Raw genomic sequence first — 20,436 nt, 5'->3', positions numbered from 1 at the left:
TATTTTTCTAGTCTTTCACTGATCTATCTTTTAAAAAACAAGTATTAATAGTTTAGATGATTATAGCTTTCCTAATAGGATTTGAGGTATGAAAGTGATATTATCTCCTTCATTCCCACCCTTTTTCATTATTTCCCTTGCTATTCTATCAATTTTATTTCTCCAAATGAATTTTCTCACCTTTTAGTCATCTCTATAGTATTCTCTTCACAGATTGATTAGCACTAAATCTATAACTTAATTTTGGTATTATTTTAATATTTGCTGGTACAACCATGAACACTAAGAAATTTTAAAAATTATATCTATATTGAGTATGCTTTTGTTAGATTGACTCTAAGAAAGGTTAGGTGTTTTGTGATTATTTTATTGTATTATTTCCAAAACTATGTATAATTAATGTTATAAAGAAATAATTTGGATTTTTATGGGTTTATTTTTGTAGTATGCAGTTCTCCTGCAGTTATCAATTATTTCTTATTTTATTTTTTAAAGAAGTTATCAATTATTTCAATTAGTTTCTTTGCTGATTCCCTAGGATTTCCTAAGCAAATTGTCATGCCATCAGCAGATAGAGATACTTCTGTCAGTATTTTAGTTGAAATTTTTCATTGGAATGTAGGTGATGTAACTGATAGAAGTGCCAGAGCTGTAGATCTGAGTTCAAATCCCCCTTCAGACCCTTAGGAGCTATGTGATCCTGGACAAGTCATTTAACTTCTCTCTTCCTCAGTTGTAAAATACTAATAGTATCTGCCTCCCAGGGTTGTTGCGAAGATCAAATGGATAAAATACATAAAGTACTTTGGAAAGTTTAAAGCTATCATTACTATTATTGTCTTTAGGTCAAAATACAAAATCCTCAACCTGGCATTAAAGAAACCTCCACAATCTTGTTCCATTCGTATTTCATAATTGTTCATATTAAAAAAACTCTCTGATCCAGTCAAACTGGCCTAATAGCTGTTTCCCAAGTACAACGTTCTATCTGCCTTCATGTCTTTGTCTAAGTGGTATCTTGGTCTCAGAATGTTGTTTGTTCTCACATTATTGTTATTCAGTCATGTCGAGTCTTTATGACCCAATTTGGGGTTTTCTTGGCAAAATACTGCAGTGATTTTTCAGTTCCTTCTCCAACTTATTTTACAGATGAGAAAACTGAGGCAAACAAGGTGAAGTAATTTGCCCAGGTCACTCAACTAGTAAATGTCTGAGGCCAGATTTGAACTCAGGGAAGTGAACCTTTCACTTTATCCACTGTAGTGCCACCTAGCTGAGTCCTCATATACCACACCTGAAATTCCCAACTTCCTTAAAAGATCACTCAGGTGCAATCTCTTACTCAGTCCTTCCCAGTTCCCTCCCCCTCCTTCTAGAAGATATTTTTATTACTCTGTGTTTATTTATCTATGCTTGTGTTGTCTTCCTGTTAGAATTCCCTGAGGGCAGGGTGTGCTTCATTTTTGTCTTTGTATCACCAATGCCTATACTGTGTTTGACCTGTACTAGGAGCTTAATAAATATTTCTTTTATTTATTTATTTATTCATTTATCCATCCATCCATTTATTTATTTATTTATTCATTGATTCATTTATTTATTTGTTTATTTATTTATTTATTTATTTTTGCAAGGTAATGGGGGTTAAGTGACTTGCCCAAGGTCACATAGCTAGGCAATTATTAAGTGTCTGAGGCTGGATTTGAACTCATGTCCTTCTGATTCCAGGAATGGTTGTTCTATCTACTGTCTGTCATTTTTCTTGAAGTTTCCTTGGTTTTCTGTCTCTTTTCTAAGTCCAGATCTCTCTCTTCTCTCTCCCCACTTTCTCCCCTCTTTTCCTTTTGTGTTTGAGAAGGAAACTGAAACCTAGTCAGAATGTTTGACTTCCATTAAAAAGCCACCCAGAGTTTTTCAGCAGGGGTCCCACAGGTGTATCTCATTAAAGCAATGCCCCTGCCCTCCCCCTGCTCCCCCCTTTCCTGCTCCCTTCTCTCTCTGCCCAGTCACTGCTTCCAAAACCTAGGACAGTGTTGACGAATTGCAGGTGTGCCCAGAGCCACTCCATGGACTGCCAAACTAAACTGTGTGGTGCCAGAGTGTGATATCCGTGTGGCAGACATGTTTATGAAACTTTTCCTCATAAAATCTATAGCTCTGCATTTGGAAAGAGTAGGGAGGAATCCAGAAGAAACCATTTTCCTACATTGCTCTGAGAAAATTGCTCCAAAACAGCTGCAAATGACACAGTGGGACTGATTGCTTATGGTGGAGAGAACTGGGTCAGAGAAGGCCAAAAGTGGTCATGGATTTTCCCCTCAGCACTTTTCCCTCTGGTTTCCCCATGGTCATGGATGTGTGAAATTCCTGTGGAGAGCAGAGATCTCTTTTCTGCCAGAGTTGGTTGAGTCTGGTTGGGACAAAATCCTTCTAATCCTGAGTGAGGGTGGAAAGCATGATAAAGATGGGAAGAATCTCAAATCCTTTGATGGGATCCAGGCAGGCCTTCTCTTTGCCATGTCAGCTCCAAGGCTCTGGGGTTCACAATGAGGTTTCTGTGACATCTGGCCCCAAGGTCAAGAAGTTTCCGTGACATTTGGCCCCAGTGTAATAAAGACCTGAGCTGGAATAGGGTTCCTCTGTGGGAGGGGAAAACACCTGATGACCTGCTAGACAAGCATGACAATCAACATATGGGCTATCTTTGTGGCTGAGACAAAGGAAGAAAGGATGAAAGAAGAGAGGGAAGGAGGGAAGGGAGGGAGAGGGAGAGAGAGAGAGAAGAGAAAAAAGAAAAAAGGAGAGAGGGAGGGAGGAAGACAGGGAGGGAAGAAGGAAAAAAGGCAGAAAGGCAGTAAGAAGAGGGGAAGGAAGGAAGGAAGGAAAGAAAGGAAGAAGGGAGGGAGGAAGAAAGAAAGGAAGGAAAAGAAAGGAAAAAGAAAAAGAAAGAAATAGAAAAGATGAAGAGAAAAGGAAAAAATAAAGAAAGAAAATGAAAGAAAAAAGAATGGAAGGAGAGAAGACTGGCAGGATTTCAAAGTAATGTCTAATAAGATTGGAAAGATAGGTAAGAAGAGGAAAAGAAGTCTGAAAGGTAGCTCTCTCTTTATGGTCCAGAACTTCAGGTTCTGGGTTTATACGGAATAAATTCAAACTTAGGAGGTTCTTAAAAATGGTTCTTTTGGGCTCATTTTGTCCCACTCAGACTTCCCTGGGGTTCTCAGGATGTAATTTGTGTCTCAGTCTTTACAGATGTGGGTTCAAGGGTCTCAGCTTCTGGGCAGACACTCAAGGTTACAAAGCATATCTGGCTTTTTTTTTTCATCCTACAGAAAGAATGTACCAAACTACTATGGATTCACAGGAACCCATAGCGATGAAGCTAGTTTCTTTACCTCTGGAAAGTCCCACTTTCCACCCCAGGGACCTTGGCTCCAGCCTTATTACTCTAAGGGTTTTGATTACTCTTGGAAGAGAAATGAATTTGGTGTTGATAGATGGTCAGCCCTTCACATTTTGGTGTGTCTCACATTGTACTCAAGGGATCTGCATAGGTTTCTAACCTTGTAACTCTGCTCAAGGATTTGTAGTCTTTTGAAAGGGATTCTTTTCTGTGGGATCTATACTATCTGAATGATTTCCAGTTGTATTAGAGAGTGAAGCCAAAGTTTTTGTTTTTACACTTTGTGGTTCTTTCAGTCTCTTATTAATTCTCCATTCTGGGGTCACCTACTCCATCCTAATTGTTTTGCCTATGTCATATCTATATGATTGTAAAATCCTAGAAGGCAGAGTCCAAATCACACAGCTTTTTTGTGTCTCCTATTGTGTCTTGTGCAATGTTGGAGGAGGCTCTTAAGACTCAGCATCACATAATGGAAAGAAGAGTGGATGTTGGAAGCATTTGGTTGCTAAGATGCTGTTAGTTGAGTTGTGAATTGGGCCAACCATTCTGGAAGACAATTTGGCACTATTTAAGAAAACTCACTAAACTTCACATATCCTAAGGGAGTCAATCAATGATATAAAGGAATGTCTTACTGTATCCAAATATCCATAGCTATCTATGACAATAAAAAACAAAAGCAAAGTGGGTGCCCATTGATAATGGCCAAACAGATTGCAGCACTTGAATGGAATAGAAACTTAATATATTGGAAGAAGTGACAAGGGACAACATTATATCATAATGGACAGAAAGCTGGCCTCAGAGTGGGATAGATTTGGTTTCAAACTTTGTTTCTGATATGTTCTGACTATGTGACACTAGGCAAGTCTCTGGGAGCTATTCACACCAATGAAATCGCAGGTTTGGCCCTCAAACAACAAAGGTTTCCAAAGAATTTTGTGTTCATTTTGATCCTCATGACAACACTTAGAGATAGATATTGAAGATATTATTCTATCCATTTTATGCATGAGAAAGCTGAAATTTAGATTAAATTACTTGTCCAAGGTCATTTTACTAATCCACCTCAGAGCATAGATCAAATAACAGTTTAATAATACATCCCAAATGTTATTCAGAGATATTCAGGTACATGGATCCTCAGAGTTAGTGCACAGGTAGTATGAATAAACTGATTAAGCAAAATAGAGATTGCTAAGCAAAATAAATTTCTCTCAGAAGCCCTTCATTTTTTTGTTCTGTTATGACTCTGTCCTGATCCTGTCCCCAAACTCCAAGGTGGGTGGATGCTGATGTCATTCCTGGGATCTATGGAAATCAATGAAAAACAAGTTTGGAGAAGAGGCTGCCAGGTCCAGCTGGTTAATATATAGACTCAGTATAAGTCCAGAGAATACAAATAAAATGGAAACTTCTTGAGGGCAGGGACTATTTTTATTTTTATTTTTTGGCCTTGAATATCCAGAGGATAGTATACTGTGCAGCAAATAGTTAGTGCTTAATAAATGTTTATTGAATGAGCTGTAATTGAATTGACTTGAAGAATTGTGAGTGCCGAACTTTGGCACTCCTTTGGTAGAGAGTCACAGCTCATCATTTCCCAGTTACAGATTCTACTTAAAGGGTTCTCCCTGGAGCTGCCTCACTTGTCCAGAGATTTATAGAGAAGTGTTTACAACACTCTTAATTTTCATTTCTTTTATGGGCCTAAGGCTGCTCTTTATGAAGTCTGGCATGCTTGTAGGCCTCTCTCTTTGGGTATGACCTAGAGGACAATGTCTTTTTTGACCTCATCAGTCCCTTGTAACTGGTTTTCAATAGATTCTTCTCTTCTCCTGACCAAGATAATTTTGGTTTATTGCAAGAACAATGCTCTGGAGTTTTTTCCTTGGGGTATATCTGGTTGAGTCTACTGGGAAGAACACTGAAAATCACTGATTTTCTTGGCAGGTGATGTCATCTGTGCATCCACTCCTGCACAAACATTCTTCCTTAGTCCTCTCTCCCAACCCCCTCATTCCCAATAAATCTCTCTAGGCTTTAATTGAGCAACCACTTATGGAATATTTTGTGCTGGCACTAAGCAGAATTGCAGTGAAATAAGACTTAATCTTACCTTTCTTTCCCCCTTTCAGCAGTTTCTCCACTTTTCTTTTCCCATCTCTCATTTTGCCCATTGGCTGTCCAGAGAGTCCTGCCAGGGACATTGAACCTTAAGCAATGGCTCAAGCCCAGAGAACAAAGAACCATAGAAATAGAAGGGACTCATTATAATGATGTTTGGCCAAGAATCCTTTCTTTTTAAAAAATTGATATCCCAAATAATTAGACCAATTCCTAGCTGTACCAATACTGCATTAGTGTGTCTGTCTTCTTACTGCTATTTAAACATTGACTCAGACTGTTATCATGTTTGCCAATATTAAGGATGTGAGGTAAAAAGTCAGAGCTGTCTCAATTTGCATTCTTTTTATTATTGGTGATTTGAGGGCATTCTTTCATGTAGCTGCTAATAATAGTTTGGCATCCAAGAATTCCTTCTTTCAACTATCCCAGGGAAGTGATCACCTTGCTTCTGCCTGAAAACCTCCAGGGAAGTTTCCTTCTTTTTAATCTTGATCTTTCTCACTATTTGTGATATAAAAAATGGTGGTGGTTTTAGAGGAATCCACGAAGACTGGAATGAACTGATGCAGAGTGAAAGGAGTATGACCAGGAGAACAATATCTATCATAGCCTTGTAGAAATAAATACCTTTGAGATCAATACTCTGACCAACCATGATTTCAAATGCTGAAACAGACATTATCATAGAGATTGCAATCATTTTGATACTCACATAGCTTCTGCCCCTCTAATGGGAGGGGAGGACTGGAAATCAGAGCAAAAAACTCCTACCAAAGCCAATATTTAAAGAGGGCTCCAGGGGCAGTTAGGAGGCACAGTGGATAGAGCACTGGCCCTGGAGTCAGGAGGACCTGAGTTCAAATCCGACCTCAGACACTTAATAGTTACCTAGCTGTGTGACCTTGGGCAAGCCACTTAACCTCATTGCCTTGCAAAAACTAATAATTAATAAATAAATAAATAAATAAATAAATAAATATAGAAAAAAGATTAAAACTCACTGAAGACTCAGATGATGATGGTCAGCATTTTCAGCTCTGAGGTATTTTTAATTAAGATATACACATTGCACACTTAAAAGAAAGTAATATCATATAAGCATAACTTTTATAAAAATTGAGAAGGCAAAAAATTTATGTGATTGCCTTTATTGTGGTGGTCTAGAACTGAATCTGCACTATGTCTGAGGTCTGATGGAATCTGAATGGGTTTTATGATTACTGTTGTGAAGGCCTGGAGAATGGCAGGTCTGAACTTGGAAAGTCTTTGTAGTTAGTACTCAAGGCCTGCATGTTTCTGGCTATAAAGTTGTGCCTGAGTTGCTTCACTTGTATGCTTCAGTGTATTGGACCTGGTCACATTTTATCCTTTGTTCAATTGTTCCAGCCATGTCTGACTGACTCTTCGTGACCCCTTTTGGGTTTTCTTTTTCTTTCTTTCTTTCTTTCTTTCTTTCTTTCTTTCTTTCTTTCTTTCTTTCTTTCTTTCTTTCTTTCTTTCTTTCTCTCTTTCTTTCTTTCTCTCTTCCTTCCTTCCTTCCTTCCTTCCTTCCCTTTTTTTTTTTTTGCAAAGCAATGGGGTTAAGTAGCTTGCCCAAGTTCATACAGCTAAGGAAGTATTAAGTGTGTGTATGTCCGAGGACAGATTTTAACTCAGGTAATTCTGACTCCAGGGCCAGAGCTCTATAATGTGGGGTTTTCTTGGCAAAGATACCAGAGTGGCTTGCCATTTCCTTCTCCAGCTCATTTGACTAACGAGGAAACTGAGACAAACAAGATAAAGTGACTTGCTCAGGGTCACACAGTTTGTAAGTATCTGAGCCCAAATTTGAACTCCAGGGCCAACTCTCTATCAACTGTGCCACCTAGCTGTTCTTGAAACACAGTAGGCATTTTGTTAAATGACGATTGAATTAGATTGAATGCCCACCAACAGTCTGGACTGTTAGTTTGTGTCATCAATAAATCAATCAAAATGCTTTTATTAAACAATATACAGACAAAAATAAGAATAGTCACTGCCCCCAGGGAGCTTACAGTCCAACGAGAGAGATATCGGCCAATATACAAATTGAGTGCAAATTGAGGGGGAAGGCAATAGCAGATGAGGGGACCAGGAAATCATGTCAATGTGGGTCCTTGATTTGTGTCTTGAAGGAAACCAAGGATACTAAGAAGCAGAGGTACTTTCCAAATTGGGTGGGGTATTTATTGTGAGGCAACAATTTCTTAATTCTGCTCGCTTTCCCTTTTTTCAACTCTTTCCCCACACACAACTTCCTTTGGCTCCATCTTTCTTAGTAGTTTTCCTAATTAAGCTTCTTCCTCCTAGGAAGTCTGATTGAGCTCTGTTTCTCTGATGCAATTTTTCTAACCTAGGGCAAAGAAAAAACCCAAGCTATGTGGACTCCAGATCTCTCCGATTGGTGGGTGAAGAAGACCATGGGAATTGCTATTTGAGACAGATAGTGAGGGGGCTGCTTTATCCTAGCTTGTGGCATATCCTGACTGTGTTTGGGCAAAGTAGAGCCAACCTCCTCCTTTGTTAAATGTTCAGTGACTCACAAGTGCCTACTTCATCCCAATATAGAATCTAAACTAAAGAGTGCATTGGAAGCTCAATCTGCAACATGGGACAAAGATGCAGAGACAGAAGGTGCAGTGTCAAACTCAAGGAAGCCCAAGTAGCCTCTGTTTAAGGCAGTATGGTGCGGTGGGAAGAAAAGATCTGGGAGAGTTGTGAGGTAGAATGGCCCTCTGAAAGACATCCTATTTCTCACCTGAATTTGGAAAAGTGGATCTCCAAGGTCCCTGGCATTCTAAAATTGATTCTCTTAATGAATTTAATCATATACTTGTGAACTAAAATTAGTCATCTGAATCATTTCCCTTAGGCCAAAACATACTTCTTGAACTCAACTGGGTTACGGGAGCTGTTGACCTCGAAAGTGGTTTTGTCATTGTTGTTGTGCAGTTGTGTCTAATTCTTGATGGCCCATTTAGGTTTTCTTGGCAAAGATAGTGGAGTGGTTTGCGGTTGCCTTGGCCAATTCATTTTACAATGAGGGAAGCTGTGTAGGGGTCATGCAGCTAATAAGAGTTTGAAACTGAATTTGAACACAGACCTTCCTGACTCCAGGTCTAGCTCTCTATCCACTGTACATCTTATCCATCCTCCAACTGGTTACTGGTTCTTAAATAAAATACCAGGTCTTATCTTTTCTTTTCCTTTTCTTATACATTTGTAGGTCTTGGCCATCTCCTTTACTTCAACATGTGTTTATAATTAATTTCCTTCTAAAATTTTTCCTTATTACATCTCACCCCATCTGTCCCATGCTATTGGTTGTGACTCCCTCCACTTGAAATGCCTGGGTATTCTTCTCAGATGTTATTCTAGCTCTCAGAGGAATCTCTGACCCCAATCTCTCTGTGCAAATAAAGATCCAGAAAGTCCCTGGCAGACAAGGCACATTCTAGGAGTAGGTCCGGTATGAGCAAGGACTGGGGACAATGATAGATAGATATGTGCCAAGGTCCCTCTGGCTTTGACATTTGATGCTCTAACATTATGTGTTCAGGTTCTGTCATCCTTTCAAAGAATTCTCTGAGCCTCTGAGTAACTCTGTGTTCCAGGGTCTCTTTGAACCCCAACATTCCATGATCTAACCTGCTTTATTCTCAAAAGTCACGTTCTGAAGTCCTTACCTTTTATATTTTTAAAATTATTATTTATTTATTTTAACATTTCTTTTTTTTAACTTTAAGTTCCAAATTCTCTCCTTCCTTCCTACTTCTCCCACACTGAGAAGACAAAACAATATGATATCAATTATGCATATGAAATCATGCAAGACATATTAGCCATATCACAACTCATCCCCCCCAACCATGAATAAAGACAGTGAGAAAAACATATTTCATTTCAGACTCAGCTTATCAGTTCTCTCTCTGGAGGTGGAGAGTATTTTTTTCATCATGTGTCCTTAGAAATTTTCTTGAAATATTGCTATATCAATCAGAGTAACCAAGACTTTCATAGTTGATCATCATTACTATAAAAGTTCTTCCTTCCATACCTCTTTTAGGTAAGAAAAACTCATTCTACCTTTTTCTTCTCCCTTCTCTGAGTCTCTCTCTCTCTCTCTCTCTTACCCCTTAATTTATTTTGGAATTGGGCAGAAATCATCCCAATAGAATTCATATTCATTCAATTCAATATTCATGCCCTCTGTCTATGTAGACTCCCTGAAACTCACCTAATAACTATAAAATTCTTATCAGTCACATGTATCATCATCTTGCATAGGAATATAAATAACTATTTAGTCTCTTATGATTATTCTTTTATATTTACCTTTTTATACTCTTTGAGTTTTGGGTTTCAATGTCAGGTTTTCTATTCAGCTCTGGTATTTCATCATTAAATCTTTTATTTCATTAAATACCAATTTCTTCCCCTGAAGGATTATACTTAAGTTTGCTGGCTGGGTTATTTTTGGTTACAATTCTAGCTCCTTTGCCTTCTGGAATTTTATATTCCAAGCCCTTCACTCCTTTAATGCAGAAGCTGCTAAATCTTGTGTGGTCTTGACTATGATACCACAATATCTGAATTGTTACTTTCTGGCTGCTTGCAATATTTTTCTCTTTGACCTGGGAGTTCTAAAATTTGACTATAATATTTCTGGGAGTTTTCATTTTGGGATCTCTTTCAGGGAGTGATTGGTGGAGTCCTTCAATTTCCATTTTACCTTCTTGATCTAACATATCAAGATAGGTTTCCTTTATAATTTCTTGAAAAATGATTTCTAGGGTCATTTTTTGAATATGATTTTCAGGTAGTCCAATAATTTTTAAGTTATCTTTTCTCAATATATTTTCTATATCAATTATTTTTCCAGTGAGATTTTTCACATTTTCTTTTATTTTTATTCTTTTGGACTTTGTTTTATTGTTTCTTGAAGTCCTGTGGAGTCATTAGCTTTCAGTTATCCAATTCTAATTTTTTAAATTTTTTTTAGGGTTTTTTGCAAGGCAAATGGGGTTAAGTGGCTTGCCCAAGGCCACACAGCTAGGTAATTATTAAGTATCTGAGACCACATTTGAACCCAGGTACTCCTGACTCCAGGGCCAGTGCTTTATCCACTATGCCACCTAGCTGCCCCTCCAATTCTAATTTTTAAAGAATTATTTTCTTCATTGACTTTTGTATCCATTTTATCCATCTGGCCAATTCTGCTTTTTAAATAGTTCTTTTCTTCAGGGAATTTTTATATCTCCTTTTCCATTTGATCTGTTTTGTTTTTCAAAGAATTCTTTTCTTCAGTAAATTTTTATACTTCCTTTATCATAAGACTAATTTTTAGGGATTATTTTCTTCAACTTTTTTGGTGCCTCTTTTACCAAGTGATTAATTTTCTTTTCATAATTTTCTTGTATAACTCTCATTTCCTTCCCTAATTTTTCCTCTACCTCTCTTAATTCTTTTGTTAACTCTTTCAGGAATTCTTGCCAATCATAGGCCCAAATAGCATTTTTTGTGACTTTGCTTGTAGTTGTTTTTACACTGTTATCTTCTAAGTTTATGACTTGCTCTTCCCCGCCTCTATTGTAGCTTTTTATGGTAAAGTTCTTTTTTTAAAAAAAAATGTTTGCTCATTTTCCTAGCCCATTTCTTCACTTTTGCATTTTATGTTAAAGTGAACTCTGTTCACCTCAGAGTGGGAAGGCATCGTGCCAAGCTTCAGCCTTTTTTGTGCTGCCATGTTTAGAGCTAGTTCTGGGAGTTTGCAAGTTTCTGATGTTTCTAAGATGGTGTGATTCAGGGAGAGATGTGCTCAATACTCTAATGATCTGTCTCTGATCTTTACCCCAGAAGGAAACCCCATTCCCTTGCAGCTGCAAGTACTAGTGATCCTTTTTGTCCTGGAACAGTGACCAGGTCCTCTGCTCCTTTGTGAGTTATCATTAGTTTTCCTTTCTGCCCAGGAATTGTGTCCCAGAAGGTCTTTGGGCTGAGAGTTCTAGAAGAGCCTGTGTCTATATAGCAATTAACTCCAAGGCCCACCATCAGTTCTGTTACTATGCTTCAGGGTTGCCCAACACCCTCCCCCCCCACCCGGGACCCAGATGTTACAAACCTCTCTACTGACTTCCTAAGTTGTCTTAGGTTATCAAAATGTCTCACTGACTTTTTGTTGACTCTATTGCTCCAAAGTTTGATTTGAGGAGTTATTTTAAAATAGTATGTTGGGAAATGTTGGAAGAGTTCATCTGAATCCTGACCTATACTCTCCCATCTTGGCTCCACTTTCCTTTCCTGAGAGATGTGATATATGTTCTAAGACCCTTTCAAGCTCTAACATTTTGTGTTCTAAGGTCCCTTCTCTCTTCTGACATTATCTGTCTATGGTCCCTCCCAACTTTGACATCCTGTGTTTTTAAGGTACCTCCCAGCTCTACCATTCCATGTTATAATGTCCCTCCCAGTTTTGATATGTTTTCTGTCGATCCTTCTCATTTTAGGATCCATTCTACACGTTATAATGTCCCTCCCAGTTTTGACATTGTTTTCTGTAGTCCCTTCTCATTTTAGGATCCATTACAATTCTGACATTCCATGTTCTAAGGTCTGTTCTAGAACTAATATTTTATATTACAAAGGTAATCTAGAAAAAAACACTGTGCTGGGAAGTGGAAGGTATCAGTTATCTTCCCTGACCTGTGGTAGGATTTGCTATATTAGCTTGAACAAATGACTTCAGCAGTTTGTATCTCAGTTTCCTCTTGTGTAAAATTAAGGGATTGAAGATAAGGCCCTCTTGAATTCTTGAATTACAATTTCATGTGGCTAAATTATTCTACTTCCAAGATAGAGATATTATGTATAGGGAGGTTTAAATTATTACTGTCATAGTCACTATCCTGGTGCAGACACTTCTCACATTATGTCTGGACTGTCCCCAAGAGTCTTCAAACTTTTTGGGATTTTTCTTATGTGTAAATCTGGCCAAGTCACCTCCCTATAGGATAAATTCTCAGTGGTTCTCTACTGCCTCCAGGGTAAAAAAGACAATTATCTCTTGACTTTTAAAGCCCTTCCTATTTTTTCAATCTTCTTACACTTTAGTACTTCCACATATTCTAATGAAACTAGCCTTGTGATTCCTTGAGCAAGACCCTCCCTTTCCTTTTCCATGCCTTTTTATTGGTTGTCCCCCATGCTTGAATGCTCACCTTCCTCATCTTTGCCTCCATTCCTTCAAGACTTGGCTCAACTCTTACCTTTTGCAAGAGGCCTTTGCTTGTCTCCATCCCTGAAGTTACCTCCAATTTACCCCATTTATATCTTATATGTAAGTAACTATTTCCATGTTGGCTTACCCATTAGCTTCCTGAGGGCAAGAGTGTTTTCTGCCTTTCTTTGTATTCTGGTGTTGATTATCCATTCCTAGCAAACAGTGAGCACTTAAATTCTTGTGGCCTAACTGTCATCGTGTAGCTTGACCATTGCTAGCCTCCCAGTTGGTTTTTGTTATTTTTATAAAGTTGGCAAAATATCTTCTTCTCTGTCGGCAGCCTTGTGCACTCTATCACAGATCCAAGTGGGTTTGGATATTTGTTATTAGTGGAGAATCCAAGTTCTTTCCCCCTTTTTTCCCCTTCACTCTGAGCTGTCAGTGAACTGACCTTATTATTTCACTCACCATCAATAATTGACTGCTGAGTAGTCTTTGGAGTCAGTCATGAGTCTACCTGGCACCCTCTTGTAACTAAGGATTGAAAAGCATCTTGCTCAGCAATGGGGAAAGGAGAGGAAATGGATTCTGGCCTGAGAATCCATTCCAATAAGTGTCTCTCTTTTTAGTAGCAGAGGAAAAGATGCCTCATTTATCACAAATCCCTGCATGTCTCCCCTCTTGCTGAGTTGTGAACAGGAGGAATAAGATGGAAAGTGGGGCAGGATGGGGCGGGGAGAGAGTGTTCCAGTTCTTCCTGGTAATGAGCCAGTCACCCAGGGTGGTCAACTTCATACCCTAACTGGAAGAAGATATAGACCTTATTCATTGAACTACCCATCTATCTCCTCCAAAGGAGAATGGGCAAACCAGAACAAGATAAAAAGCCCAAACAGTGGTGTCACTAATTAATCAATCAATCAATCAATCACCAAGCATTTATTCTCCACCTATGGCATGGGAATACAAAGACAGACATGAAACAGTCCTTGATCTCATACTGAAGCAGGAAATAACATGTATTATATACATACCTATGGACATGCATACATCACTGCAACATTTTTCTTTTGCTTCCCCCCTGCCCATTTGTACTTTTAGTTTGGGTCCCATCAGTGATGGCAGATCTGTATTCTTAAAACTTCAACTCTTGAGTCCCTAGTGGTGTGTTTGTTTACTTTGTCTTTGGTCATTCAGAAGTCACAATCAGGTAAAGAAAAGACATTTGTTGAAATGGCATATTATGGACAGTACTAAGAAAAATATCTCTTCCACATATCTGAGGCTAACTCCTACAAATGCACAGAGTGTCATTGGGAAGAGTGTCCATACCCATAGATTCCACACATGTAGAGGCAAACATGGAAAGAACATGAATAAATGGCCAAGGCTGCTGTTGTTTGTTGTTTATCCTTCATTCTTGAAGACCATGATGCCATGCCATGACATGCATGTGAATTAGGTTTGAGTGAGGGAGTCCTGTGCTGTTAGTAGTCTCACTTCTTCCTCCAGAGCCATCTGGGTCCAGTGGCCAGATATGGATCAAATGACCCTGGAAGTGATATAATCAGGGTGAAGTGACTTGCCCGGGGTCACACATCTAGTAAGTGGCAAGGTGTCTGAGACCAGATTTGAACTCAAGCCCTCCTGACTCCAGGGTTGGTGTTCTGTCCACTATACCACCTAGCTGCCAAGACAAGTGGCCAAGACAAGTTGCAATTCTATTACCACAGGGCCCTCTTCTTATGAAATTCTTGTGCTCTTCTCCATGTGGCATGCCATCTCTGCTGGGATCCTTGTTACTGCTCCTGATCTGAACAATGACTGGCTCTTCTTCTTGGTTGTAGATAACCAGAAGGAGTCTCGACTCTGGGACTGGTACTTTCCAAGCAGGATCCTACTCCAAGAACCAGACTCCTCTTACTGACTGTGCAGATGAACTCTCTGGGTCTGATGTTTGCTGGGCCTTGTATGGCCTATGGCCTTGATTTTCTATTATGAGACATTATGGATAAGGGAGAGGAGCGAGCAGTTTCCTACTCTCCTTTCCTTCTCTCCCAGATGGACAAGGGTAAAAGAGAGTGAACTCTTCAATGGTGTTCCAGTAAACAGTATTCCGGTTCCATAACTAACTCTTTTCAATTGATTCCACAACTCTTTGCTTTTAGACTCTCTCTGAGGTTATCCCTAACCAATGTTTCTTCCATTCCTCCCTGAGCTCCAATCCTGCAATCCCAACTGTCTTTTGGACATCTCAAATTGAATGCCTTCTTTCTTTTTTTATGTATTTAAGGCAATGGGGTTAAATGACTTGCCCAAGGTTACACAGCTAGGCAATTATTAAGTATCTGATTCTAGATTTGAACTCAGGTCCTCCTGATTCCAGGGCTAATGCTCTATCCACTGTGCCACCTAACTGCCCCTGGATGCCTTATCAAAGAAAGAATTCTCCAATGTTTATCTACTGGATCCAAAAGATTTCAGTTTCTTCTATTCCTAAGGGAGGAGGAAAACAGACCTTGCCAAGGAAGATGCACTGGAGTAAATATGGGGAGAGGAAGGAGAACATGACTAAGGTCTTAGAGACCTAAGACATGGGGGTTGTGGACAGGCAGAGGAGGGAAGTGAGAAGGAGAGGAGTTGGTGTCACCACCACTGAGACTGAATGGGCAGGGGAGGAAAGGCTGAGCTGCCAACACAAAGACTAGCTGAGCCATGTGAAAGTCCCATGGAACAGATGAGTGAACGGCTGGAACAGTTTATACTGCTGAGAACAGCACTAGGAGATCTGTGTGTTCTCATTTCATTGCACAAAGAGACAGAGACAGAGACAGAGATAGAGAAGACACACACACACACAGAGATAGAGACAGAAAGAGAGAGAGACAGAGGAAGAGACAGAGAGACAGAGGAAGAGACAGAGAGAGACAAAGACAGAGAGTGAGAGCTTTTCCCAACTCTAGATGACTCCAAAGTTTCTTCTAATACACCCTCCTCTCACCTCCCCACTATGATTCTAGTTTAAAGGCAACTGTTTAATAAGGATTAAACTTTCTGGAATGAGTACCTTAAACAGCTGCTTCTGGCTTAGAAGACGGATGATCAGTTTTTCATTAAAGTTTCTCCTGCTCCCTTCCTCCCTTCTCCTGGTACCCCTAAACCCCAAACCCCACCTGCCTCAATTAAGTAGTTTGATTTTATAACCTGGCATCAGGAAATGACATGGAACACAAATCCCCAAACTCACACCTGCCACATATGTTTTATGGGTGAAGGAACAATTGATTCCATGAAGAAAGTGGGTAGGAAATACATTTCCCAGTCACAGAACAGATAGAATATTAATTTCACAACTATGTACATACAGAAATGGAGATGTTGAACAGCTGGCATCCTGCAGGTCTCATTGGAGAGAAAATGGAGTTTGGTTGGGTTTGAGAAGGGGGAAAACATATCAAGTTTTACTTAAGAAAACAGACAGATTTGGTTTTAGTTCAAAACATCTATTGGGGGGAAGGGGAGAGGGAAGGGAGGGTGGGGGAAAAGGTGTAAAATCCAAAACCTTATAAAAATGATAGGTAGGAACCACTACTATATATAATTGGAAAACAAATAAAATATTTAATAAAAAAACCCATCTATGTCCCTGGGTGGCATTTTCTTATTCAACCTAGTTCAAAAGTCATTTAAATATTAATGGAACTCAAAATCTTAAAAAATGAATTTTAAAAATTGTTTAACGTGTAATTGGGGGAAATAAAATATCAATAAAAATCATTCTCTAAATGAACATATTGGACAGCTGGGGACTGTACCAGGTGCTGGGAATAATACAAAGACAAAGAGGAGTGTTTAGAATGGTACCCCTGAAGGCAAGCATCATTTCACTTGATTTTTTTTAATGTCTTAATGTCTTTAGCATCCAACATAGTGTTGGACACATCAGTGAGTAATTAATGAATTCTTTTTGAATTTGGACTCTTTGATCTCTAAAAAAATCTCTTTAGTTCTTTGATGGCAAACCCCAGGCAGAAATACTCCAACTTAGTCTGATTCAGGATAGACAACCAAGTGAACCCAGCCAGTTTTAGGAATCTGTCTCTTCCTCCCTGCCCCATTCTCCAGACCTTGATGCAGGAGCAAAGGCAGAAAATTTAAGTCTCAGGGTTTGAAACCTGTCTGAAACCTGGGGCAACCACCACAGCATGGCAATTGCTATTAGCAAGGGTTTATCTTTCTTCTCCTCTCTGACACCTTTCACTCTTCCAGCAACGTTCCAAACCAAAACTCCTCTTCCTGTCCACCACTTAGGCAGGAATTGTCTTACCTTTTGGCTTAACCTAGTTTCTGTTTTCATAAAGGCTTTTTCATTCATTCTTCACAAACCCTTCAGACATAATAATTGTTCCCAAGAATGAACAAATATGAACTGCCCTCTCATACCACAGTTACATAGATTATGGTCTGTGGTGCTTAGGAGGTTTTTTGATCCTTCCTGCAATTTAGATGATTGCAAAGGTGAAAGCTTCTTGGGTATTCTATGGGCCTTTTAAATAATAATAATAACAGTTATTATTAATTATTAATTATATTACAAACAATCATATATTATTAATTAATAATTATAATTATATTATTGTTATAATTAATTATTAAGTGAAATTCTTCTGGATTGTTCGACCAACCCGAGGGTCTTCCTCTCCCAGACAAGAACACTAGAGAACCATGGAAGCAGGGGTGGGAGGGGAGGAGGTTCGCACTAGGGCAAGGGTAGGATCTGAGGAGCTGTCCAGCTTCTCGGCAGCTACGTGCTGCCCCTGCTGCCCCACCTCCTCCACCTCAACTGCTCGGTCTTCCAGTCCTCCCTAGGAGACCACCCCATTGGTCACTCAAAGCCTGCACACAGCTGCAGGAGGTCAAATTCTGCCCTTCTGGTCTGGGCTGCTTTCATTTAGCCTCCTTGGGGATATGCTTTCAGCATGGCTGATGTGATGTCTCTTTTGGGAAGGGACAGCATGGTGCAAAATGAGTTCAAATGTCCAGAGGCCAACTCTGGGCAGGAAATCCAGCCCTGGGATTTTTAACCTCTTAGGCCATGCTCTGCAGCAAGATGGCCAAGGGTCTCTTCTTAGTGGAAACTATCATTTTCTCAAAATGTAAGACAGTTATTCGTGTGAAGAGGTATGGAAGCAAGACCTGGGTTCCGGTCCTATCTCCGACATATTCCAGCTGAGTAATCCTGGGTGATTCACTTAAAATTTCAGGAACCCAGTAAATTTATAATATGTAATATATAATAAACACATAATATATAATATACATATTATATATTATAAATTATATAAGTAATAATTCCAGGAATGTATAAATTAGATGAATTGCAAACCCAAAGAGGGAAACTTGTTTGCACTCCAAAAACTTCCCATTTGGAATAAATAAACAAGCAAATAATAGTTTAAAAAAATCATGATTCATGTTGTTTTATCTAATGAAAAAGGCACTCACAGGGAACAGGATCTGGACTTGAGTTCTCCCTCTGATGCTTGATGTATGACGTTATCTAAATCCTCTCCTCTCAGAGCCTTAGTTTTTTTATCTGTATCACAGAGACAGGAATATATGCCCTAATTATATTTTGTATAATTTTGGAGATCTAATAAATTAATGGACAAGAAAATGTTTTGCACATGCTAAAAGTTCTATTCAAACATAATCAATCAATCCACAAACATTTATAAATATCTACTAGGTATCAGGCACTATGACAGGTAATTGTGGTTTTTGAAACAAAAACAAAGCAGTCTCTCCCCTCAAGGAACTTAACATCCCATGGGGTAGACGTGACATTTAATCTTATAATTGGTTAATTTAAGGGCAATTTAAGACTTAAAAAAAAGTGAATCTAGATTATTATTGGTGATCATGTTCTTATTCTCATTTTTCATCTGATGGAATTGAGATGGAAAAAGGCCTAGGACAAGTTACTACTGAGCATGTGGTTAAAATTCCTGATTTTTGTAATTGAATTATTAGGTATAAACCCATCTTTTATTGTTGTTATAATTATTGTTTTATAGGACAGTGGATAGTGGAGTCAGAAAGACTTTAATTTTTTTAGCTCTAATCTGGCTTTGGATACTTCCTAGTAGTATGACCCTGGGCAAATCACAACCTTTGCCTCTTTTTCCTCATCTGTAAAATGAAGCTAATTGGGGGCGGCTAGGTGGCACAGTGGATAAAGCACAGGCCCTGGAGTCAGGAGTACCTGGGTCCAAATCTGGTCTCAGACACTTAATAATGACCTAGCTGTGTGGCCTTGGGCAAGCCACTTAACCTGCAAAAAAAAAAAAATGAAGATAATTGTAGCTCCCACCTCCCAGGGTTGTTATAAGCTTAAAATGAGATAAGCACTATATAGATGTTAATTATCATTGTTGATGAATCGTAAAGATTAAAAAGGATTCAGAGATCCTGTAAGCAGAGAATGATGGTAATTGGAATTGCAAGTGACCTAAGAGATCATTCAGTCAATCAATACTTATTGTATATAGACACTGGAACAAAATCTGGAGATAAAAATATGTGTACCCTTCAGAAGCTTACATTCTCATGGAGGAACTGTTTGTGTAGGAAACCAGAAACTGAGGCAGAGGAAGAAAAAATGGCCAACTTGGGCCACCTCCCCAAAATGAAAGCTCTAGAAGGAATTCATCAATTAGGTCAGAGGAGGCTACATGAAGAGAGAATGCTCCAGGAAGTGACATTCCTTTCCATCAATAAGGAGAGAGTCCCCTAACAAAGGACTTTGGGAGGAGGGTACAGACTTTGACATATGTTGGTGAAAATCATACCCTCTTGCAAGGACTTACAGGAGATAAATCTGTTGAACAAAAAAAATGTTCAAATATACAGACAGGGGCTTAGGGAATAGAAGGCATTAGAGCTGTAGCTGGGGTGGGTTTTTCATCAGTTGATACTTTTTAAATTTTGGTTCTTGAAGAAGCAAATTATAAATGATAAATTTGCTTTGGTTCTTGTCTCAGGTTGTTTTGTTTTTTAGAATTTTGTCCAGACTCAATCATTCATTTTTGGGTTTGTTTTTTAAGGTTTTTTGCAAGGCAATGGGGTTAAGTGGCTTGCCCAAGGTCACACAGCTAGGTCATTATTAAGTGTCTAAGGTCAAATTTGAACTCAGGTCCTCCTGACTCCAGGGCCGGTGCTCTATCCACTGCGCCACCTAGCCACCCTTCATTCATTTTTCCTACAGCCCTCTACTTCTCTTTTCCCCAGACCCTTCCATCTTGCATTAATAAATAACAATAGAAATTTCTAAAGAACATTAAAATTTGCAACATACTTTGAAAAGGTGATTTCCTTTGTTTCTCACAATAACCTTGGGTGGATGATACTGGTATTATTATTTGCACTTTACTGATGAAGAACCAAAGAAAGGTTGCCATTTTCCTTGGTCATTCAGCTTTTAAGAACTGGGAGAGGAATTTGAAACCATGTTCTCCAGAATTAAAGCCCAGAACTCTGGCCATTATTCCTCACTACCTTTCTACCTTATTTTTTTTATTTTTTTATTTTGTTTTATTTTTTATTTTGTTCCACAGTATTGAAGGCTTATAGATGCTCAGAGTAGGAAGGTACTTCAGAC

The 20,436-nt window shown here is 38.9% G+C and overlaps 1 long non-coding RNA gene across 2 annotated transcripts in view; it reads right to left on the bottom strand.

Moving 5' to 3' along the window:
• Positions 1 to 20,436, bottom strand: part of LOC141515307 (uncharacterized) — a 43,262-nt gene that overhangs the window by 16,061 nt on the left and 6,765 nt on the right. Inside the window, exons 2-4 of one of the 2 annotated variants that reach the window (XR_012476297.1) lie at positions 18,282 to 18,372; positions 5,526 to 5,603; positions 4,504 to 4,717 (exon numbers count right to left, since the gene is read on the bottom strand). This is a non-coding gene — a long non-coding RNA (uncharacterized LOC141515307). Of the gene's footprint in view, positions 1 to 4,503; positions 4,718 to 5,525; positions 5,604 to 18,281; positions 18,373 to 20,436 lie in introns of those variants that run through there. The other variant, XR_012476298.1, reaches the window with a different exon arrangement.

The sequence above is a fragment of the Macrotis lagotis genome, chromosome 2, assembly GCF_037893015.1.
Source record: "Macrotis lagotis isolate mMagLag1 chromosome 2, bilby.v1.9.chrom.fasta, whole genome shotgun sequence".
In the NCBI taxonomy this organism is placed as follows: domain Eukaryota; kingdom Metazoa; phylum Chordata; class Mammalia; order Peramelemorphia; family Peramelidae; genus Macrotis; species Macrotis lagotis.
This window is presented reverse-complemented; position numbering and strand designations above follow the sequence as displayed.